Source organism: Adiantum capillus-veneris, chromosome 1 (genome assembly GCF_014529385.1).
Source record: "Adiantum capillus-veneris isolate H3 chromosome 1, ASM1452938v2, whole genome shotgun sequence".
NCBI classification, from domain to species: domain Eukaryota; kingdom Viridiplantae; phylum Streptophyta; class Polypodiopsida; order Polypodiales; family Pteridaceae; genus Adiantum; species Adiantum capillus-veneris.
This window is the reverse complement of record NC_140931.1, coordinates 34,204,830-34,230,811: the sequence shown is the minus strand read 5'-3', so window position 1 is coordinate 34,230,811 and position 25,982 is coordinate 34,204,830. Positions and strand designations below refer to the sequence as shown.

General features: G+C 40.4%; 1 pseudogene; it reads left to right on the top strand.

Moving 5' to 3' along the window:
• Nucleotides 1-2,134: 2,134 nt before the first annotated feature.
• LOC147464533 (uncharacterized) lies at nucleotides 2,135-14,141 on the top strand (annotated as a pseudogene).
• Nucleotides 14,142-25,982: the final 11,841 nt, after the last annotated feature.

Sequence of the window (25,982 nt, the reverse complement as noted above, 5' to 3'; positions counted from 1 at the left end):
TGTCTGCACAAGAAAAGCACAAAGCTATTTCTCAACCATGTGAGGGATGCGTTCGTTGACGAGTGCCGGCTGTTGTACCAGAAGGTATATCAAGCAACCCCATCCAATGGTGAGATGCTAGCAAAATTTGCACAAGGTTCCATGTATGGGAGGTGTCCAACAGTAGCGAGTGATCCGACTTGACATTGGATTGCATGGGCAAGGTTTGGTGGCATTGTCCTTGAAAACTGCAAGATGCAAAAAGATGGTTTGGAGCGGAAGATCAACAAGTTTCACACCGATTATGGCTTGACAGGTGTCATTCAGATAGAAGCATGTATCTATGACGGTGCCTTGTCAAAAATATTGACAATGTCGGCTAGCAAGCTGCATCCATTTCAAGCAGTAGAGACACCAATGTATATTCAATTGGTGCTTAGCATGGTGGAGGGACTTAGTGGCCAGGAGAATGAGCAAAAAAGGCTGTTGGGCAAGGTGAAAGTGCAGCTGTAGGAAAAGAGGGACGTGTGGCTTAGAAATGAAGGTAATTTTTCTACTTTCAATGACTTCTACAGGGAATTGGACCAACTAAACAAGGAGTTGGAGGTGCTCAAGACCTCACTGATTCTAATTCACGAGAGGTAGACTGCAAAGAGGTAGAGGTCACAGCTATCATCAAGATGCTATCCAAGGCAGGTGTCAATACTGATTCACGGCGGCTTAAAGAAGATTTGGACTCCTTGCAGGTGAGCTTGCTGCTAAAAAATCCTAGAAGTGCTTTGTGATAAATTCAAATTGCTCAATAGATAAGGAGAATGTGTTGACCAAGTGGTTGGAGTTAAGACTAGATATGCTTCATGTTATGAAGTGCTTTGAGATAGGTCTAAACTGCTTACTTGAAGTAGGAATTGATGACCAAGTGGTTAGAAAAGGCTTCATAGTGCTCACAAGTGCCTAGAAAGTGCTAATAAATGCCTTAAAAGCATCTAAAAGTTCTTTGAAGTGCTCAATGGTGCCTACAATATGCTTGAACATGCTTGATAGGTGGTAAGAAAGTGTTTCAAAGTGGTGAAAGTTTCCTTCAAAGTACTTTGAAGTTCTTTGATATAGCTCTATACTGCTTTCTAGGTGGTTATGAAGTTTTGACCAAGTGGTAAGTTTTTCTTTATGGTGCAAAGAAAGTGGTAGCCAGGTGGTTAGAAAGTGCTCCACAATACTAAATAGTCCTTAGAAAGTACTTCAAAGTGCTTCCAAGTAACCAATCTGCAATCTAAAGCACTTTAACTGCTCACAAGGAGTAAAAGTGGTAAGAAAGTGATTTGGAGTGCTTACTGTTGATCAATAGGTGCTCAGAAAGTGATTTGAAATGATTTTTTACTATGAAAGTGGTAACCAAGTTCTTTGAAAGTGCTCTAACAAAAGTGCTTTGAAGTGACTACTATTGATCAATAAGTGGCGAGGAAGTGATTTAAAATGCTTTTTGGTACCAAGAAGTGGTAACCAGGTGCTTTGAAAGTGGTAGCTAGGTGCTTAGAAAGTGGTAAAAAGTGCTAAACAAGTTGTTAGAAAGCACTAAGAAATGACTAGAAAGCGTATTGATAAGATTTTTCAAGCATTTTTTCATTTGCTTTGAGTTCTTTAGAAGAAGTTGAATAGAAGCATTCAAGCTTGTGCACTTAAGTCCATTCAAGCATGAAATGATCTTACTCTCCGCTATTGTTTATGCTATGGTTGGCAAGAAAGGAATATGTCTTTGGAGTTTGAATTAGAAGCCTTGACATCTCAAAGAGCATTTATGGATACAACCATCAAATATATCCAGGAAAAGGGTAGAGGCATCATTGTCCCTTCACCACTGACCAAAGCTTCTGTTTTGAAACCGTTTGTGTGTATTGGGGGTGACTGTGTTGCATGTGGGAACCCCTCTCAACTATTCACATGGCAGGATTCTTCTCGTTGGAGTGTCAACACAAATATCACCCATTTTTCTTTGCAATTCTATGCGGCACGATGGCAAAGTGCACTCATCCATTGTGCACTAAAAATATTCCAAAAATTGCCAAGTTCTTGGCACTCGGAATTAAGTACACAGAGCCGGAGGGTAAGTTCACTATACTCAGCTTCAATCCACTTGTCATGAGATAAGTCCCTTAACATGATTTTTTTCTTCACAAAAACCAATGCTGCCAAAACTTATTGTCTGCTTGAGCTTGACGAGAACAATATAGAACTGTCTGAACTTGACGAGAACAACATAGAGCTATCTGAGGGTTTTCAACGTGGAAAAGCTGTTGTAAAAAGTGGGGATAGAGTGGAGGATCCTGAGGTTGAACCCTTTGTGATTGAAAACCATGGCAAGGAAACCATTGGACATGACTCTAGCAAGGTCTCAACCGACAACTAGGAAGGTAATGAAGTGCATATATGTAGTGTTTCATTTTTGTTCGAGCAGATTTAGGTTTTTTTCCCTTAAACCTTATTGTGATTGCAGAGGATAAAGTGGAGGACGCAAAGGATGTGGAGACATTACTAGTAATTGGGTATAAGCATGTTAACTTGTCATGCTTTTTGTGCTAGTTATCATGTGGCAACAAGCATATCTTGTAAGAATAATGAGAGTGGAGGATCCTGAGGTTGAACCCTTTGTGATTGAAAACCATGGCAAGGAAACCATTGGACATGACTCTAGCAAGGTCTCAACCGACAACCAGGAAGGTAATGAAGTGCATATATGTAGTGTTTCATTTTTGTTCGAGCAGATTTAGGTTTTTTTCCCCTAAACCTCATTGTGATTGCAGAGGATAAAGTGGAGGACACAAAGGATGTGGAGACATTACTAGTAATTGGGTATAAGCATGTTAACTTGTCATGCTTTTTGTGCTAGTTATCATGTGGAAACAAGCATATCTTGTAAGAATAATGAGAGTGTAACTTTTCAAACGTGTGGGAATCCATCGAATATTTCAAAATAGGGAGACCACCCTGAATCCACTTTCCTGACCATTTACGCAGTGTTACTTTGAGGGGAGTGGGGCAGTCAAAATGCGTGGAGAGAAGCGGAGTGGGGCAGTCAACATGCATGCAGAGAAGAGGGACACAAGGGCCACAGGTAAGAGGGGCGCAGGGGCCAGAGGTAAGAGGGGCGCAGGGGCCAGAGGTAAGAGAGAACCAAAAACAAAGTCGACCCCTGAACTTTCTGCTCCTTCTTCTCCGCCCCGAAAAAGGGTGAAGCTCTCTGATTCCCCAGCATCCCCAATGGCAAAGACCTTGCATACAAAGGGGAAGGATGACTCAAGTACTCTCTCTCTCTCTCTCTACCTCATTATGATTTGCGAGGATAGTAGCTGGTGCTGTCTTGGCTGGAGAGTTGTCCCTTGACGTCGGCTTTAGCAGTAGGAAATCTTGTGAATAGTCACTTGAAAGACAATCGCTCAAGTCGAAGTCTGGCTCAAGAAGCACAAACCAGTGTTTGATTTGAACCTTGAAATTGGAAGGAAGTGCTCAATACTGCACTTTCCTACTGCTAATCTTGTGACATTGGGGGTGTGCAGGCCGATGGAAAGCTCCAAAGTTTACAGTCCCAGTACAGAGCAAGTTCTGTATTACAATAGAAGAGTTTGATGTTCATGGCATCTCCCTGGCTGGTGCCAACCCCAAACTAGTGAGGTGGGATCAGATCAATGATGTGGAGTGGTTCAGTGTTTTCAGAGAGTCAAAGAATCGTAGTCACTATCGCATTAAATGCAGTTGTTTGCGTACTGATATGTTCGACCAGGTGATGCAGCTGCATTACAAGGTGTACCAGAAGCCCCCAACAAACATGGAGATCAACTCTGCATTCGCCAAGGGGTTTGTAAAAGAATTCAGTCCGACGGCAATTGCAAGTAGCTCAGCCATGCAATTCAATTGGGCTGAATTCGCTGTCCAGCATTTGCAAGACCTCCGAGAGAAAGGGTACTACGAGGCCCATGTCGAAAAGTGGAGGATGCGCAATGTATGTCTAAACATTGAGGAGGTGCAAGCTGAAATGAAGGAGGATACCAAGGAGACACCCATCTCTCGCCACAACACTCACCAGAAGGCTGAAAGCCTATCATTTTTTGGCGTTGAGAATTTGCAGCACATAAAGGCTGCCTCTGAAATTCTCAGTAAACAACTGCAAGATGCTAAAGAAAATCTTTGAAGTGCAAAAATAGACTTTGAAGCTGTGAGGGTTGTCCAAGCAAGCAATGCTAGGGTCACCCCAATTGTGCTTGCTATGAGACAAAAGCTTCACGACGCTGAAAATGAATTACAGAGGTTACTACAGAGCGACAACGTGGATGCAAAGAGGGAAATAGAGTGTAAAGTAAAAATAGAGACATTTAAAGAGACATTGGAAGGTTTGGCATTTCCTGACAATGAGGAAACTCTTGCTGCTGACTCAACTTGTCAGCGTGTAAGTGCGTGACTTTTATGCTTCTACCGTATGATTGGAATATGTGCACAAAAAACCTATGTACTTACCATGCTCCTCCTTTTTTTGGTGTGCAGATTAATGTGGAGGTTATGGAAGCAAAAGTGAATGCATGTGAAGGTCAATTGCAGCTCCTAATGCACATGAGAAAGATGCTACAAGGCTCCTCCATTCCCACTGCCCTGTGTAATATGGCTATGGGCACTTTTATCAAAAGTATAGAAGGGGTATGCGATGGGACGATGATCAACCCGTGTAGTGGCTGCAGTTTTCCACTTGAAGTAAAGGGAATCTCCGCCACGGTCAAGATGCCATGTGGGCATAGCTACCACTTTCTCTGCTTTGCAGCTGCATGCTCCTTATCGACAAAATGTAGAGCTGTGACCTGCTAGCAAAGGATACCACAAGATTGGTGTTGGAAACCCACAGGGCAAAGACATCCAATCACACCAACATCTGGTAAGATTGTACAGGGTGTGCTAATTAGCATACCTAGTGTGTTAATTAGAATATTTAGTGTGTTAACTGGATATGCTAATTAGCATATCTTGTATGCTAATTAGCATACTGGGTATGCTGATTAGCATACTGGGTATGATGATTAGCATGCCCAATATGCTGATTAGCATACTAGGTATGCTAATTAGCATACCCAGTGAGAATATTGAGTGTGCTAACTGGATATGCTAATTAGCATACCTTGTGCTCAGTGAACGGATTAGAGTAAGTTTGGCATATTAGCATATCTAGTAAGTTAACTACCATATCCAAATGCTAACTAGTAAACTGTATATGCTGATTAGCATACTGGGTATGTTGATTAGCGTACTGGGTATGCTGATTAGCATACAGGATATGCTTATTAGCATATTGGATATGCTAATTAGCATACTGGGTATGCTAATTACCATACCCAGTGAGAATATTGAGTGTGCTAACTGGATATGCTAATTAGCATATCCAATATGCTAATTAGCATACCCTGTGCTCAGTGAACAGATTAGAGTAAGTTTGGCATATTAGCATATCTAGTAAGTTAACTACCATATCCAAATGCTAACTAGCAAACTGTATATGCTGATTAGCATATTGGGTATGCTGATTAGCGTACTAGGTATGCTAATTAGCATACTGGATATGCTTATTAGCATATTGGATATGATAATTAGCATACTGGATATGCTAAATAGCATATTGGGTATGCTAATTATCATAGTGGGAATGCTCATTAGCATACAGGGTATGCTGATTAGCATACTGGATATGCTTATTAGCATATTGGATATGCTAATTAGCATACTGGGAATACTAAATAGCATACTGGGTATGCTAATTAGCATACTGAAGACAGTCCTTGTATGCTAGCTACTAGCAGTCCCAGTATGCTTATTAGCATACTGAAGACAGTCCTTGTATGCTAGCTACCAGCAGTCCCAGTATGCTTATTAGCATATCCAGTATGCTAATTAGCATACCCAGTATGCTCATTAGTATACCCAGTATGCTAATTAGCATACCCAATATGCTCATTAGTATACCCAGTATGCTAATTAGCATATCTTTTATGCTAATTAGCATACTTGTGCTCAGTGTACAGACTAGAGTAAGTTTGTCATAATGGCAAATCTAGTAACTAAGCTACCATCTCCAGATGCAAACTATACTCAGAAATTCGAATTAGCATACTGGGCTTGTTAGCATAATGGATTCCAATGTATGCCAGGCTGCACACATAGTCACAACATATCAAACATTTTCTAGCATACATGACATGCTTATATGAGTCTTAATCCACGTTTTTTGTTGCAGGCGTGGGGCAGTCCCTCCGTGATGTGGGCAGCATGCATGACACGAAGGGCAAGGGAAAGGCTATAATGGAGGACCTTTCGATTGAGGAGAGTGATGAGCTGGATACAGGTGAGAACCCTTCGACGGAGAAGGGTGTTGAGCTAGATGCAAGGAGTGAAGGGGTGGATGAGGGCTCCTAGCAGATGCCAAATGAAAGCATGAAAACAACGACTGAAGGCGGTGATGTGAGCAGGAACTCAGAAGATGAAAAAGAAGATGATTTTTTTGTCATGGCTCCTCGTGTGCCCCGTGTGCCAGTGATGCCTGCTGCAACTGACAAAACAAAAGCTTCTTAGCAAACAGTGGCTAGTGGCTCAGGGGAAACTTTGAAGAATGACAACATAGAAGATGAGCAAGAAGGTGGTGACAAAAGCCCTCTCGAGGGTTTTTTGCGTAAAGCTCAGATGAAAAGAAAAGTTGGCCTTGAAGAGGTACCCGAAGACATTGCAAGCACAGCCTGTGGTTCGGACAAGTCTGAAAGCTCCAAAGGTGAAAAGAAAGCCACCCGCTCAAGAGCTTGCAAAAAATTGTGTTAAGACTTACTGCTCCCTACCCGGTTGTGCCCTTTACTGTATATGCTATACCATTTTGAAACCCAAATGCGTATTGTAACTGACATGCATTTTGTTTTCCAATGAAAATGTATTTTTGTGCAATATAAATCTGAGCAACGGCTCATTGTAATTTTTGCGGTTTTTCTTTTTTAAACTTGTTCATTTCGTACCGCGGTTTCCCTGTAGAGGAAGAGAAACAGGCATTAATCGTCATGCCTGATGCAACTGCGGCCATGCAATGGCAGAAATTACGGAGATGGCGAGTCCACAAAGCCAGGCAGTTAAGGAGACAGAAAATGGAGATTGAAAAACGCCTTGAACGATATTCACAGCTTACCCGTAGTATTATTGAGCACCTAAATTATGTGCACCCAAGTGGGCCGGTTATTTTTGCTGAATGGTATCCTCTACCAGACGTAATATGGGTGCCTAAGCGTTTATGTGATGAAAAAAGGGCTCTGGTGTTGGACCTGAACGGTCTTTTGGTGGCAGTGGTAGAGCCTCATTTTGGTGAAAAGCCCCCGGCATATGCAAATGAAATGCTGAAATACGATGTACTTGATAAGTAGGTGTTCTGTTGCAAGGACAACCTCTTTTTTTTTGGACTAGTGCCTGCAGTTCTTTAATGTGTTTGTATGGAGCACAAGCCTCAATAGTAAAGTCATGAGTATTTGCCGTACTATTTTTAAAGAGGAGGTGCCAAAGATTACTGGGTTTTTTGCTCAAGCGCACTGTACAAAGCAATCGTGGCAGATCCAGAGAAAACCTGTGTTTATGAAAGACTTATCCTTGTTCTGGAAACACACTCTGGGGTACAACGCTCAAAACACACTTATAATCGATAATAGCTTCTACAAAGTGTTTCAGAACCCACCACAAACTTGGCTTGTTACTCCCAGTCTAGAGAACCAGAGTGCTGAGCAGAGGGAAAAGTTCCTTATAGAAACTTTGAAGTCCTGGCTTTTTCTTTGGCTGCAAACGGATGATCGGAAAGCATATGTTGCTGATAATGTGTTTGAGACAGGCTCAGATGAGTTTTCTGATGCAGTCGTCAAACGTTTGCTTGACATTCAAAAGAGGGATATAGAGGCTAAAAGACAGGAAGAAATTTGTCGCAAACGGCGGGAAGCTGACCTAGAAGCAGAAAGAGAGAAAGAAAAGCTGGAGAGGGAAAGAAGAGAAAGTGAGCAGCATAGTGCCAACCTAGAAGCAGAGGAGGAAGCAGAGAGAAAAGAAAAGAGGCAGCAGGAAGAAGACAAACAGCGAGGACAACCCGGTCACTACAAGCGCCCTCTGAGGAGGCCTTAAGGGTTTTTGGGGTAGTGACTGTCATTGTAAAATTGAACCCTATGTAAATAATTTGATGCTGGCAATTAATGTAAACAATTTGATAGTTAGCATGCTGACACAAGATGTAAATAGTTTGATAGTTAGCATGCTGGCAATTAATGTAAACAGTTTGATAGCTAGCATGCTGACCAACTTTACAATAAAACTGCATACCCTTACAGCAAAGTGGTATATAGAAAATCCAGTGGATACAACTTAAAAGCTGAAGGGCATGCTATTACAGATTGCTTCATAGCTTTCTGGAGTGATTGTGTACACCTGCCTTGTCCTTGGGATGTGCTCCATGGGTATTTTGATACATCGCACCACATGTGAAAGTAGGTGGACGATAGGCTGCTTGTGGTCTAGCTTGAAGGTGTATGCATCCAATTGCTTGTAATACAGTCCTTGCACAACATATGAGACTCTGTCAATTACATTGCTCCATTCATCAATGTACCCCTTCTCCACCTTCTCCTTTTCTGCAACACACTTGACCAGATAGAAATCCACATCTTTGGCGTTGGTTAAAGCATCTGGATTTACAACAAATGTGTCTCCAGAACATAGAGCGCTACTCAACACATCATGATGACCTTCGTATGTGAAGTCATCATAGCCAACCACTTCCTCTGTCGAAACTTCATCTGTTTGCTCAAGTAATGGCTGTAGAATTTGATAATCCCAAGCCTCCACGTGAGCTTTATTGATGCAGCGATTCCACCTTCCGTTCATGCGTGCATCACAGAAGCATGCCAACTTTCTTGTTGCAAGGGAAGTTGGATCCTGCGGGTTGTGACCATGAATAGCATGCAAAGAGAGAGTTTTTTCCACAGTGGAACAATTCCACTTAACTTCCCTGTTAACATCTCCCTCTTTAACCTCCTAGAACACACGAGCACATTCCCTTTCTTTTGAAGGATATGATGCAGGTGATCCATGCGATAGGTTGGCCTGACAATAAGCAACCACATCTGCTGCACACTGCAATATATCTCCATTAGGTTTTAGTTGTTCATGGGTCAAGGTTCTTTTCACAAATGCTCCTGCACCATCATGCTCGCCCTTGCCATGCCCTGATCCAAAGAAAAAGCAGCTCATCCCAATCCCTGTGAGTCCACCATATCTTGCAAAAAAATAGAAAGGCCTGGCTCCCTTGAATTGCAAAGCCGCACCATCTGACCACACCCAATGTTGTTTACAAGTGACACCCTCTTGTTGTAACCAGTCACGGTGTAGCATGAAGCAATGTTGCACAAACAGTGTGTCATGGACCCTATCATTTGATATGAAGAAGTGGATTGTTTTGACTGCCTCCCCTGCCTTGCGGTAGTACGTTATGTGTACAAAAATAGTTACTTGACTAGAGTGCCAATGCATTGGCTGAATCTCATTTTGCTCCTTGAAAGCGTAATTTTCAACAAAGTCAACAACTGAGACAATGACATCATCCGAAAAGCAAAGTATACAATCCTTAAATTGTTGTCCTTGCCATCGTGCCACATAGTTATGAGTGATGAAGAGCTTCAACTTGGTCTGCAACAGTCGAAGAAACTCCCAGCACTGCATTTCTTTATGCAAAAGATCTTTTCTTTTCTTACTGTTTCCATGCCTGTCTTTTGCTTCTACATACGCAAATACTTTCACATTAATACTCTTACCTGGCTTTGTTGTTTCTAAGCAACATATTAATTCTAATTTTCTTTACTCCACATATCTTACAGTCTCCCATCAGGCATTCCCTTCTATGGAAAACTGCATCTGCTGGCTTTGGACAGAGAACGGACTCCCACATCTGTGTGACACCTTTGAACATGTGATGTGAAGCCAGGAAGCCGCTGCTAATGTTCTTGCATGTAGCACAGATATTGCATACATAGTTGCAACATGTATCATGCAGCCCAAAAGCACGAGAGCGCATGTGGTTTAGTGCGTCTTTCAAAAAGGTCATCTGCACATGGTATTCGCAACAGCATGTGTACCTATCCTTCAGCCTCCTGCAAAAGAATAGATTTAACATCTCAAACATCCTCATGCCAATCTTGCAATCTGGATGTTTTTGTTTGAATCTTTGAAAGAGCTCAACCTGCAATATCCATATTTGATCAGTATGTTTACTAGGAGAAATAATCCAAACAAGACTATTCGCATTGCTACTTAATACATCCACCATAGATACAAATTGGTGTGTTAAACAACACATTGTGTGGTCCTAACATTCATGTAACTGGGTATAACATTGTATACTAAGCATGCTAGTTAACATGCTGAGTATGCTAACTAGCATGCCTGAGTATGCTAACTAGCATAGCTGAGTATGCTAACTAGAATACTAGCTGTGCTAACAAGCACAATCAGTGTGTAATGTAGCATACGAGGCATACTCATCAGCATGCTAGTTAGCATGCTGAGTATACTCATCAGCATACTGAGTATGCTAACTAGCATGCTGAGTTAGCATACTAGCTGTGCTAACTAGCATACTCATCAGCATACTAGCTAGCATACTCATCAGCATGCTAGTTAGCATGCTGAGTATGCTAACTAGCATACTAGCTGTGCTAAAAAGCACAATCAGTGTGTAGTTTAGCATACGAGGCATACTCATCAGCATTCTAGTTAGCATGCTGAGTATACTCATCAACATGCTAGGTAGCATGCTGAGTATGCTAGTTAGCATAGCTGAATATGCTAACTAGCATACTAGCTGTGCTTACAAGCATAATCAGTGTGTAATTTAGCATATGATTCATTGTTAACCACATGAATGTGTGCTAAGAAGAATAGAAGGTATGCTAACTAGCATACATATTGTGCTAACCAGCACACTTATTATGTTGAACAGCATCTCCAGCACACTACAAATGCTAACTAGCATAAATCAGCTTACCCGTTATGCTGACTAGCATGCTGAGTATGCTAGTTAGCATAGCTGAGTATGCTAACTAGCATACTAGCATAAACCAGCTTACCCGTTATGCTACTTAGCATTCTTAGCTGTGCTAACTAGCATACTCAGCATGCTAGTTAGCTAGTTGAGTATGCTTACTAGCATGCTATATTGCTAGTTAGCACAGCTGAGTATGCTAACTAGCATACTAGCTGTGATAACAAGAAAAATCAGTGTGTAGTTTAACATATGAGTCATGGTTAACCACACAAAGTGTGCTAAGAAGAATAGAAGGTATGCTAACTAGCATACATATTTTGTTAGCCAGCACACTTGTTATGTTCAGTAGCATAGCTAGCACACTAGCATAAAAGGTGTTAAAGTAGCATATATATTGTGCTAACCAGCGTAGTCCTCAAGATCACTAGGCATGCTAACTAGCAGAAGATTTATGCTGAACACCATACCCACCATACAGGAATGCTAACTAGCATATACCATAAACCAGCTTACCCATTATGCTAGTTAGCATACTACGAAAGGTAGCTAGCATACTCATTGTGTCAAAGAACATACAGAGCATGCTAGTTAGCATAATAGGTATGCTAACTACCATAAAGGGTGTTATAGTACCTTACATATTGTGCTAGACAGCATACTTATCATGCTAAACAGCATACCCAGCATACTAGGAGTGAGACTATGCTAACTAGCACGACATACATAACATAACATATTGTGATAACTAGCATGCTATGTATGCTAGGTAGATTACGAGCATGCTAGAATGCATAAGTTATGGCGCAAGTATGTCATTGATCACCTGAGACTCATCGAGGAGGTGCACAAGGTGTTTTATGTAGCTTTTCCTTCCCACTCTCTTTCGACAAACATCCTTCTTGTTGGGTGAAACACGAGTCTCCTCTGTCCAAAATGTGTAGACCCATTCCTTAATTTCATCTGTGATAGGGCTATGACGGTGTTTCTTGTGACATTCAGCCAATGAAAACAGTTGAGAATTGACACCAGACTTCACCTGCCATGATTTTGCTTTGAACAAGCTGCGACGGTCGACTTTTAGGACCCTGGAGAATTTGGCAATAGGCATGTTTTCCTTTGAATTTATCATCATCTGCAATGATGCATTCTTCAAAAACAGCTCGTCGTTAGAAGCTGGATGCTTGACGATAGCTAGTGTGTTGCGGACATTGGAGACAATTGCACTCTGCACAGCAGCCTCCTCTTGTAAAGACTGATCACGGATTGCCCGAACAAGTGGATGTTGAGCAACAAGATTCCAGATTTCGCACTTTGCTTCTTTGTTGAGACCTTCAGTCCTGCTCTTGAAAGCTTTCACAATCTCGAAGGAGATTTTCCTTTTCTCCTCATCATCGACGGCATGATGTCCTCGTTTAGTTGTCATCTGTCGGTGCTCCCGCTGTTTACACTTTCTTTCTGTTTCATATTTCCTGATAATAGAAAGAGTTGGATGCTGGTAGTTGTGATTCATTTCTTGTAATGGCTCCCTTCTGCCTCCATTTCTAGTGGCAATAATGTTGTCTGCTGGTTTTCCATATCTGCAAGTCTGCTAAGCTTTGACAACTCAACTTCGAGGCAAGAAGCAATGCGAGAGAGAGAGAGAGAGAGAGAGAGAGAGAGAGAGAGAGAGAGAGAGAGAGAGAGAGAGAGAGGGAGGGAAGGAGGGAGTAGGAACAGGGCAAACTTTAAACTGGTCTGAGAGTGAGACAGAGAGGGAGTCTGCGCCGCAGAGAGAGTGAGAGAGAGAGAGAGAGAGAGAGAGAGAGAGAGAGAGAGAGAGAGAGAGAGAGAGAGAGAGAGAGAGAGAGAGAGAGAGAGAGAGAGAGAGAGAGAGAGAGAACAGAGGCCACAGCCCACGTCGTCGTCGTAACCAGAAACAGAGTCCACACCCCATATGGGAGGGAACAAATAATATATCTTATGGTTATTAAAATTTCAAACTTCACTTGCTCTTTTGTTTTGAATAGATGCTAACAAACACCTCTTACTAGCATTGTCCGGGACACCAAAAAGCATGACAAGTTAACATGCTTATACCCAATTGCAGATACTCTAAGGAAGAAATGCAAGCAACAGCAAGGGGAAGGAGTGCATCATCCAGATCCAAAGAAAAGTACTAATCAAGAACCCCCCAAAACCTACGCACATCGGAAACTTTAAGTTCCATGTGCTTTTTGTGCTATTTACTTATTTTGAATATAAGATAATTTTTTTCTCTCATGGTGTCAATCTTCACTACAACTTACTAGATGTGGTTTTTTGGGCACAGTAGTAAAAATACAAGAGATTGGTAATGTTGGGCACCAACATTGCGCTCAAGAAGACGTAGGGCACTTTGATTGGGAGACACCCCTAGTAACTCAGTTTCGTGTGCGCTCAAGAAGACGTAGGGCACTTTGATTGGGAGACACCCCTAGTAACTCAGTTTCGTGTCCCTCACCTTTCGGAGGATAATAGGCCTGCCTTGATCATTACTATTAATGATCGGCTTATTGTCACTCACCACAAGAGAGAGGGACCAAGCCCGCCTAATGTGGACATGCTGCACTTTCAAAAGGTGAAGCAGGATAACAATCTGAACCACTATGTGCACCATTTTGCAGAGTGGTTTGTTCTTGGGGCTATCCAGATTTTTGAAGTGTACATTCGGAACACAAGCCCTTACCGAGACCTGGAAAATAGTTTAGAATTGTGCTTTCCTCAGGCCCGCAGGTGGTTGAATGGGTGGATTGCGAAGGAGGCATGCAGTAGAAGCTCATGGCTTGACAAGCAAGGGGAACAAATGCTCTTTCTAGTCTTGGGTATTTCTTGGAATGAGTTTCCACAATTCAACAAAGATAATACCCTCCTGCTAGATGACAAGTATCCCAAGTGCTGCTTGAACGACGAAGACTCCTATGCTATCTTGCCTTCTCTAGAGGACCAGACGGAGGAGAGTTTTATGCATCATGAAGTTCTGCCATTTGTCTATGAGTGGAAGAAAATAGATAATCGTTTGGAGTTGATCACTACTTGTAAACTGGATGCTAGAAGAAGAGGGTGGTAGACTCTTTGAAAAGCTGAATCTGTGAGGGAAAAATTATCAAGCGTCAAAGGCAAAGTGTTTCCTCCACCACTTCCACAAACACGTTATAAAAGGCCGCCTTCTGATCTCCGGTCTCAACAAAAATCTTAAGAGTTGTGTATGTGTGACCATTTATGTAAATACCCATGATGAGTTTGATAGTGTAACTCATGATGAGGACTTCTTTTGGTAAAATGGCAAAAAAACTGGCATTGTATTGCGGAATTCAATATCGATTTCTAATGTACAAACATGATTTTCTATTCAATCGACCATTTTGTTGTGTGCCTTGCAAGATGTCTTATCATAAGTTGATTTTAAATTGTTTTAGTAGTTTTTCTTAGGGTTTTTGCATAAGATAAATATGAGCGGCTAGTGGCAGGAGTGCAATCTATACCACTTGTGAAGATTGGACCACATGCAAGTGGTTGACAACTACTTGCATTATGTAAACTGGTAGCCACAAGAAAGTGGTAAAGAACCACTTGAAAGTGGTTCTGCGGAACCACCTGAAAAGGACTTCTGGACCACTTGCAGTAGTTATGAACCTTTTGCTAGTGGTTAAGATAGCTCTTTCCAGTGGTTTTGAACCACTTGCCAATGGTTAAGAACCTCTTGCCAGTGGTTCGGAACCACTTCCAGTGGTTAAGATAGCCTTTTGCCAGTGGTTAAGATAACACTTGCTAGTGGTCCAGAACCACTTGCTAGTGGTTTAGATAGCACTTGCAGGTGGTTCTAAACCACTTGCCAGTGGTAAAGATAGCACTTGCTAGTGGTTAAGATAGCACTTGATAGTGGTTGAAAACCACTTGCTATTGGTTTAGATAGCACTTGCAAGTGGTTCCTAACCACTTGCCAGTGGTTAGGAACCACTTGGTAGTGGTAAAGATAGAACTTTCTTGTTGTTTAGATAGCACTTGCTAGAGATTAAGATAGCACTTGATAGTGGTTCAGAACCACTTGCTAGTGGTTTAGATAGCACTTGCAGGTGGTCTATAAGATCAACACTACATATTCAACCAAGTGGTTCTAAAGAACTTGTAAAGGCCTTCTAGGTCACTTTCTAGGTCTTCTCCGCCACTTGCAAGTGATTTGAAAGTGGTTTGGAAAAGGTTTTGAACCACTTGATAGTGGTTTAGTGAGCACTTGTAGGTGGTCAATGATATCAAAAATATGTATATAAGGGTGCCTTGAAAACTTTTGGGTGGCTTAAATGACTTCAAATTTGTGTAAAATCTGGTTGAAGGTAGTTTAAAGCACTTGCAAGTGGATGGCAAGTTGTAAGCTACCTGTACTCGAAAGCATAAAAAAGAGTCAGAAAAGCTTCATCTTTTGGATAAGGAACATAAGTTTTTGAGGAATGAATACAAGAAAGCGGCACCCAATTATACTTTATGAGGTCAATGTGTTTTAAATCGGCTTGCTATCGGAGGGCATACTATGGTAGGTGTTCTCATACATGATATCACTCAAAGTGTAGACATTAGGCTCATTTCTCTCAAGATACAAGGGGAACTTAAGGCATTGAGCTAGGTGCAAGTACATGGAAGCAAGAGGCTTGTCATCTAATAATATATATCCATTGGAGCGTCCCTCGACTTTATTGTAAAAGTTTCCCTCAACATAAAAGGAGTTCTTCTTTATTTGATTGTGCCACGCATCCTTCTGAGTAGCAATGGATAGCCTCTTCTCCACCCAACACCTCAGTATATAAAAATCATAGTCTTCCTCCTCAGCGTTGACTGCAAAGTTATCTCCAACTCGTAAGGCATCGCTCAAATCATTGTGATGGCCAGCATACATAGGTGCATCAATCTCCTCATCACTTGAAACATCTTCATCTATGTTAGCCTCTGTTGGTATGATCCTCAAGTACTGCCATGCTTCTATGTGAGCTTTGTTTTCACATCTTCTCCATTGACCATGCAAACAATCAAGACAGAAGCAAGACATATTTCTACACCTCATTGCAGTCGTATCTGTTGAAGAGAAACCATTCGCACAATGCATAGAACATGATCCACTCATTTTCTTGCAATCCCATTCTATATCTCTCAGCACATCACCCCACCTTGATTTCCCAGAAGACCCTATCGACCTTGTTCATGGATGACCAACAGTCTTTCCTATTGTGCATTCTCAAGAGGAATATTAACCACTTTGAAGTGGTTTTGCATGTTTGAAAGTGGCTTTGAACTACTTGAAGCACTCAAAACCACCTAGCGGTGATTGAAATAGTTTATCAAACCACTTTTAAGTGGTTTGATGACTACTTTCAATCACCTTCAGGTGGTTTGAGATCTTCCAAGTGCTTACATAGGTTTTCACTTGAGCACTTGGCACATTTCAAACCACCTGAAGCACTTAAAACCACCTAAATGTGATTGAAAAGGGTTATCAAACCACTTTCAATCATCTTCAAGTGGTTTGAAATCTTCAAGGTTCTCACCCAAGCACTTAGCAGGTTTCAAACCACCTGAAGCACTTAGAACCACATAAAAAGATTGAAAGTGGTCATTAAGTGGTTCTTTTTTCACTTTCTATCACCTTTAGCTGGCTTGAAAACTTCCAAGCGCTTACATAGGTGCTCACCTAAGTACTTGGTGGATTGCAAGTGGTTTTTTAAATACGTTAAAGTGCTGACAACTATTACAACACTTTTCAAAGTACAAGCTTCCACACTTAGGTGGTTGAAAGCAGTATTTTAGGTACTTTAAATCACTATCATTAATTTAACTGCTTTGCAAAGTACTTGAAGGGGGATTCAACCACTTTTTGATTGTTTTCTTAGTTCTCAAAGGTTTTTTATAGTTTGACAGTGGTTCTAACAGCTTGAAAGTGGTGAACAGTGGTCACTATACTACTTGACAGTGGTTTTTTACAGTTTGATTGTGGTTGTGACAGCTTGACAATGGTAAACATTGGTCAATATACTACTTGAAAGTGGTTGATAATACCTGAGGTTGATCCAGCAAATGAAATGGATGCATAAGAACAGTTTCTTTGCCGATACTCCCTCGGTATATGTCCTTCTTCCTCGAAGAGACTCGGGTCTCTACAATCCATAAACCAAACACAACCTCCTTAATTTCCTTTGTGATGTTTGTAGAACGATGAGAATGCCGTTGACATGCTAAGACTAGAAAAGGACGGTTCTCATCCTCTAAATGGAGTCGTGCATTTGCAAAACTGATGTTTCTTATGTGTATGCCCAACAACTTTGTAAGTGCTCTATCCGTAAAGGGACGTGCATCTACTTCGTCCCTCGAATTAATGCATTCCATCATTGTTGCCCTCTTGAAAAGCATTTTTGTGGTTCAGTGCGGGACCTTGACTTTTGACAAGGTGTTGCAAATGTTGGAAAGAACTGCTCTCTGTATAGAATGTGCCGAGTTTTGCAGGTTGCAAAATACTGGTTGCTGGAGTAACTGTTCAAAAATCTCTCCTTAGAGTTTGGTTGTCAATCCTTGCGTCTGCTCTTCCCAGTGCCTTGACATGGCATGAATAATCTTCCTTTTTTGCTTCTCATCGAGTTGGACATCCTTCCGCTTGTCAGCATAGAAAGTCTGCTGCCTTTGCCTCTTTCTCTGGTCCCTTTTCTTTGCCGCCCAGTAATCCCGTAAGCAGCATGTGAACTGCTCGGGAAACTCTACTCGACTATGTACTGGTGGGCACAGAGCCGGATCAAGAAAACTTGAGGAAAAAGAGCTCAACGCATGAACATACATCATGAAGAGCCTAGGCATCAACAAGACCAAACATGTCATAGACACTCACACACACCTAACTGGCGAGAAGGCTCCATCCACACACACACACACACACACACAGAGAGAGAGAGAGAGAGAGAGAGATGGAGAACTAAGCACACACAGGAAAGAACCGTGCGTAGAGGAAAGAAAGGGAATGCGATGCAGAAACACCGCACAGAGAAGGAGAGAAAGGCTCTCTACTCTATGCAAAAACCATGCACAAAGAATACCCTAAAGCTGTATGCTTTGTGCCCACGTAGAGAAGGAGACACAGGGGTGTGCTCGTATGTCCAACACGTCCAACAACTATAGGGGACAATAAAAAATGCATACCCATATTTTTTTAAAAATTCCCCAATCTTCATTACTCATCATTGAGTTTCCTCCCCAAAAAATCAAATGTAGGCTCAAAAGTTCCCCAAAACTACTTTAAAAAGGAGTGTCCAAGACAACCCTTTTTGGACCACCTATACATGCTTTCACCCCATTAGCAAAGAAATTGTTGACTAATGATCCATAATCCTTCTTTTGCTAGAGGTCGGGTCTTTTGCTTTCTAATCTTTGCAGGAGACCAGACATATGCAAAATCTTTGACTAGAATGGTTTAGTTATGAAGATCAATGTGTCCGTAGCAATGTTTACTACGTTAATGCTAGGCCTAGGTAAATAGAAGAGATCTCCTAGTCTAAAAGCCTAGCCTAGTGATAAACTACGTAGTAAATGCAAGGCCTAGGTAAATAGAAGAGATCTCCTAGTCTAAAAGCCTAGCCTAGTGATAAACTAAAGTTATTCTTATGTAACCTTACAGAACCATGTCTAAGTATAGATAGTACAAAACCTAACTCGCTTGCCCTATTTCTAGTATCAAGGATATCTCTGTACAAAAATCTATAGTGCAAATCATATCATTTCTACAAGATAAAAAAGGGACTTGAACCCTCAACTCTAGCCTTGGCAAGACTTTACTCTACCATAATCTATGTTCTCCATCTACAATTTATCTAGTAACTTCCAAAAAATGGTGTGCTAGGGTCTCTAGCCACTCAAACAAAGGAAAGAGGGATGATGGTTGTTCATTCTTGTAGCATGCGCTAGTTATAAATCAAAGAAACAAAGCATGCATAGTAGGCAATGCAAACTCTCAATGATCAAAAGAATAAGGGCAAGCAATATCCAGACAAGAAATTAATTCTAGAGTAGCAAGTCGATGACCAAATTTGTAATTCTATCATGACATTTGTAAAAGTCCATGTAAGCTAGCCACTGGCCATTTAGAAAGCCCCAGGTATAAAGGTATAAAGGTACATATGCCCTGCTGTATGTACGCTCAAACGACTACAAAGCTCCAACTTGTAATCAATTTTTCTAATGATTGGGTAATCTGTTGTCTATTTGGAAACTTGTATTGTGTTCCTGTCTCTTTGCTCTTTCATTCAAACGTAAGCATTTTTAGTTTTTTGAGGTTTGGGACTATGTGCTAGTGAGCCTAATCTTCATCTTTGAGTGCTTAAATCACTATTTCTTGAATTTTTGACCTACGAGAGTGTTCTTAGACCATAGGGCGACCTTTCTGGATAGTACTGTTGCAATTTTTAGGACCTTTTTCATGATGGATCGTGATTTTGGTACCTTGTTGGATTGTGACCAGACTTGTTAGGATAGAGCCCCTAGGTGTCTTGGACCTCCTCCTAAAGTTTTGTTGAATTTTGAGTCCTTTTGAGTGCCAAAATGGCATGATGGCCTAGGGTGGTGAGAAAGGACATATGCAATTTTCCCATCATTGAGTGATTGATTTTCTTGTTGAGTTGGTATGTTTGCTTGTTTGGTTCACTTCTTGAGATTGACAACCTCAAAGAGTCTCTATGCCCCATCTGAGTCACTTCCCTAAGTGTTGATATTATGTTAGTACCGGATAGCTATGCTACAGACGTCCGTTGCCGGTGACCCTCTAACAAACACTCAAGGAGCATATTTAGCCTACACTATTCACATAAGTCGGATAGCACAAATAGTATTCATTTTTATAAAATCCAAAGTCATCATTGATTGTATGTCAACATGCACGTCCCCTATCCGACTCTGACAAATAGAATTATTAGTGGTATTTTGGGAATGTTGAGTATACTAGATAAATCGAAGTTGAACATAAATTGCATGTATGATAGGGCTTAGTAATACGTCTAAGAGATAGGGAGAGTTGCCTAGATAGAGAGAGGTCATAAGCTCAAGGTTCATTGGATTATGAGTCAATGTCAGTTGACAAAAGCTGTTAAAGACCGAAGACGTACGAATGTACATCAAGGATGAATGTAAAGAAGCAGTAAAGATTGGAGTTACACATTTTTCATGTTTTTCCAAAATGGTCACGTATTGTAAATTCCCAAATTATTTCAAGCCATTGTAATATTTTAATGTGTTACGGGCTCAATGGGAGTTCCAAGTTGTAAAGAATAGGTCACTTATTGTGACTAGGTTGTAGATTCAGTAAGTGGTGAGCCCTAAAGGCCTTGGATGCTCGGACATTGCATATTTTTACCCTAGGTATGTAAGGCAGTGTGTAAAAGAAATTAGGGTTCTCGAGCTCATTTGTTGAGAGCACTCTTTGTTGAGAGATCTTGAGGTGTGTGGATATGGAGTCCTTGAGCTTCTCCTTGCTCATGATACTTGATTAGCACTAATCAATGATTCATTCTCTCTCACTATGTCTCTCTCTTACTTCATATGATTGCTTATGATGCTTGGATTAACTAGATCTTAACCAATTAGTGGTTAATCCCTCTCTAATCTTGTGTGATTGTCCTCTTTTGCTTGTGTGTGCATGTAGGTTTGATTGGAGTGTGGTGCTCGATAGATCTATGTGTGTATGCTTGAGATTAGTGTGTTGCATGAGAGGATTAGTGGTGTGTGCGTTTTGCAATCGTAGTGTGTGTGTTTGGGTTGATTAGAGGTGAGGAGAAGTGGATATGGAGATTGCCCTTTATTGCGTCTTAGCTCCTCCATAGGCCGAGAAGCTCACCTCATAGAGTTAACCATTTGTGTTGCCACGATTAGCTCACTAACCATGTGAGTGTTTCCATGCCCTAGCCGAGTAGCTCATCCCTCCGGATTGATAATCTTGTTGGTCATTGGAGCTATTACAACGATGGGACCCCCAACATTTGGCGCCGCTGTCAGGGACGATGGCCTACGCTAGTGTAATTGTGGCATAAACGAATGTGTTCCATCACTAATTTCACTTGTGCGTTTATGTTTTTGTGGATTTTGGATGTGTGTGCATGAAGCAATGTGTTCATAATTCCCTAATGTGTGGCCATATCTTGCCAATTATGTGTTTACACACTCTAATTTCTCACTAACCCCTTGCTAATTTGACTAATTTTTTCTAACTTACTAATGTGCTATGAAGGATTGGAGCATTCAACTATTCAATTGATCTTCAACGGAAAGGTAATCAAGGTGGTATTCTCAACCTCCCTATTATCTAGAGATGTGTAGAAATTCCACCATGATGATGCAATGTAATGCTATGCTATGTTGATGCAATGTAATGTAATGCAATGTGGATTGAAATTTTTGCGATTTTTTGTTTCACACCGTCGTAATGCCGATATTTTTTTGTTTCACACCGTCGTAATGCCGATATTTTTGCGATTTTTTGTTTCACACCGTCATAATGCCGATATTTTTAAGAATTGGTGGCGCACAAATTTGATAAGTTTCAATTGCTAATTGGTGATTGTAGGTTGCTAATTGGTGCCTAATTGAGTTGGTTGCATGCTTGGATGGTCAGTTTCAAGTGTGTGTGCATTCTAATTGAGTGTGTGTATGCTAATTTTAGGTGTGTGTGCACTATTTTACCCATGTCCGATTTTTCAATGTGTGCGTTATGATTTTTCAATTGTGATGATTGATTTGTGTTGTGCTCATGCTTAGCTATTGATTTGTGAAGTCACATTGCAAATACGATAAATTTAACCCTTTTGTGTGCGCACCTAAAGATTGGTAAAAACTGCCAATTTTTTAGTGTGTGTATGCGCCTAAAAAGTGTTGAATTTGCATGATTGATTCATATTTTGATTGCATAATAAATGTGTGTAATGACTAAATGCTGCATTTTTGTGCTCAAAAGAGTGATTTACACACTCTAATTGTGTCAAATTTTGACCTATTTTTGTTGGTAATTTTGCCGGTTTAATTGCCTAGTTTTGATTTTATTGATAAAATTGTTGGCAATTGAATTGATGTGATTTGTGTAATTTTATTTGGCTGCACTATTCCCCAATGTGTGGAGAATTTGTAGAAATTTTTTGGGTATTTTTTCGGATAATTTTTTCATTAATTTTTGGATAATTCCATAAAAATTTGATTTTGCGATCTTTATGAGCTATCTTGTGTGTGCGTGTTTAGGCATCATTTTGTTCGCATTTGTGCCCTCGGTGGTAGAGTTTTGAGTGTTTTGCTATCTCCGAGGGCCGGTTGATATTTGTGTCGTAAATCACGTTTTTGTTAAAATTGCTATTGTCGGTGTACTTTTGCGTATTGAAAATGTTCGATTGTGAATATCGGTGATTTTCTAAGATTCCTAGAATTTTTTGGACTTTTTTGGCAATTTTTTGGATTTTCTGGTGATTTTTTGGAGTTTTGGCCCATTTTTAGTCATTTTTGGCATTTTTTGGAAATTTGAAAATAAATAAATAAATAAAAGAAAGCCGGTTCGAGCTCGAAGCTCATGCCTTGCGGCGGAGGAAACATCTTCATCGATTAGATCCTTACGATTGCTTGTCGGCTTCAAAATTCTCTTCCTCTTCTTTCCGTCCGCGTGAACCCATCCACTCACTCTCTTACTCTCTCTCTCTCCCTTATTCTCTCTTCCTGGGTCGAGAGTATTTTAACCGGCTGAAATCATAAAATGTCGGTTAGATTTTGAGCTTTCCTTGAAGAAACCGAGAAATTTTCACAAGTATTAGTGTAATTACCGGCAAAAGCTTTAAATTTTGACCTTAAAAAAAAACGGTAGAATTTCAAGTTGCCCTTATTTTCTTCGGTAAGAAAAATGTATTTTTCTAGCCCTTCTGACCCTTTCTCTCTCTATCTCTCCCTTTCTCTCTCCTCACACTCTCTCTACATCTCTCCCTTTTTCTCTCACTAAACCCCTTCCATTCTCCAGCGATGCCAGCTCTCTCTCTTGGCCCTACTCCCTCTCTCTCTCTCTCTCTCTCTCTCTCTCTCTCTCTCTCTCTCTCTCTCTCTCATGGCTATCCAGCGCGCGTGAACGCTGCCCTGCCATGTCACCGTTCGCTGCTTTTGGCGTATCCTACCCGTCAGCTGCTAGTTCATACAGCCCACACGCACCGTCGCACGCGCTGTGCCCTGCATTCAGGGCCTCCAATCAACGTCCCCGTCGCAAACGGCGCTGACAACAGGTGCTCTTCACGCGCCATCAACGCACGTCGATGCTGCCAACTTGTAGGTAAGGATAGATAAGGTGCAGGCATATTTAATTTAATTTCACCCACCAAAAAGACAAAAAATCACCAAAAAACCATTAAAAATCATAAGAACAATAAAAATTTTCTAAAACCCAATAAAAAAAGAAAAAAAAGAGTTAGAAAATTATTTAAAAAAACTTATTAAAAAAAGAGTAAAAAAAATTTAATAATAATAATAGAAAATATAGAAAAAAAATCACCAAAAATGAAAAATCACATAAAAATCATAAAAACTTCAAAAAAGAGTTTTAAAAATCCTATAGAAATAGACAAAAACCTTTAAAATTCTTAAAAATTCAAAATTGATCAGAAAAATCACCATAAAATCAAAAGGCCCATAAAAACTTAAACACTTCTTAGAAAATTCTAGAAAAAATAAAAAATTCACAAAAAATCTTTAAAAACCTAAAAATCTCACAGATAAATCATAAAATAGTAAAAAATTTCATAACACCTCACAAAAAATTCTAAAAAAATTAGAAAAAAATTAAAAAAAGTTAAAAACTCACAAAAAATCCAAAATTGTAAGAAAAATAAAAAAAATTCAAACAATCCTTAAAAAATCATTCAAATTCAAAACTTTTCTAAAAAATCGTAAAAATACCAAAAAATTAAGAAAATTCAAAATTTCACAAAAGTTTTAGAAAAATAAAAAGAAAGTCATCGGAAGTGCCAAAAAACGACTAGAAAAAACCAGAATGAGCCAAAAAGCGTCAGAAAAGCAAAAATCAAAGCAGGGAAGTAGTGTATTGCACACCAAGCAAACCATGACAAAGCCGGAAGAAGCGAGAAATCGACCCGCTCAAAGCAGTGGAACGGTAATCAAATTTTAATAATTTTGCATGCTAGAAATTGGCTAGTGCGAGTAATTGCGCTACAAATTAGCTTCTAGTCGGACGAACAGGGACACATCGCACATGCGATTGCAGATTATGCTAGTACGAGAAGTAAAAATTCTACTAAGCAACGTCCAAATGTGCCAATTGACAGTTTTTGTAGATTGAGCCAACATGGACTCAAATCGAGCCAAGAGTTCAAGTACGACAGAGCAAGCTAATAGCAGTGGCAGCACAAGTGCAACTACAATCGACCAAATTTTGGAGCTTTATGGCTACAATGGAGATAAATGTTTGTACACTGATACAAAAAGCCATAGATACTTAATGAGAAGCAAAAGCAGCACAGGAGCCAAGATCCTATTGATCAGGTTAAAGCCAGATTCATAAAACTCCCAGATGTTCACAGACTTCAGTGGAGCCAAATATTGCAAGCTTAAAGATGAAGTGCAGATAGAAGTGCAAAAAAATTGACCCAATTGTTTATCTAGACATCTACACAAGTTCGCAAATCATCTATTTGGTGCATATGCAATCAGGGTCATTGTACATGGATTACAATGGTCAGATCTATAATCGAGAGCCCAAGTCGCAAGATCCAACAGATCAACCAATAGAAGCCAATCTAATTAAAGAACCAAGCCAAAACAATACAAAGGTCAAGATGGAGCAGTCTACAACTTGATGCCAAGTGTTCTAAAAGAAGATGTCGACAACTTGGCAAGCATAGAAGCAGAAACTTCTCAGCTAGAGCTTGACATGACAGAACCAAATGAAATACCACCAGTCATGGCGTATTGCTCAGATTGTGGAATAAAAGGTGGACATTTTGCTGAAGATTGTCCAAGAAATCCAAACAACAGGGATACATCAACTGTTAAGCAAGGTACAAAGAAAATTAGAAATGCAAATCTCGATGTAAGTGCATTTAACTTGTCACTTTTACTGCAACCCGATGATTCTGCATTACTATTAGAAGCACAAGTAAAAACATTGCAAGTTCAAAATGAGCATAAAGATGCACAGGCACCTGAAAAGCTTAAAATTGATTCTTTGAACAACAAATTCCTGCATGAATTTAGTAAAGGTGTCGAGATATCACCAAAGGATGAAAAGATTGTTAGCTTTGCAAATGATTTTTCATCCACTAACACAAGTGTGCAATCATTCATGAGTCTAAGTGACACATCAAACAGAATGATGTTAGCTTTGTATGGTACACATAATTCATATGCACACTATGTAGACCAAAAAGGAAAACTGTACAAAAATGATCAACCTGTGTTTGAACGGCCCACATACCAGCTCATAGAAGTGCGTCTAGTGATAGATCAGAAAGGATGGTTCATTTCAGAGGAAAGAATCTATTATAGCCCATCCTCTCTAGAGCTAAAAGATATTACGAGAGTAAACCCAGAAATTTGTTTAGAGCCAAACTCTCCTCCATCGGAAATCAATCTTCGATGTTGTGACCAAATGAGCATATACTTTGACCAAAATAGTCATAGATACAGACGAGAGTCTAGCATCTATGATGTCTTGGGTCCTGAAATCACAAAAGCTCATATCATAGAAGACCCATGGGATAGACAATATCAGGCCAAAGATAATGCTATCTACAGCTTAACTTGGGGAATAATTTGTCATGTTTCATGGAGATACATAGGCAACTATGTAAAAGGTTTACAGATGCCAAATGTCAACAATGCTACCCAAAGTGTACCTTCACAGTCCCAAAAGGTGAGA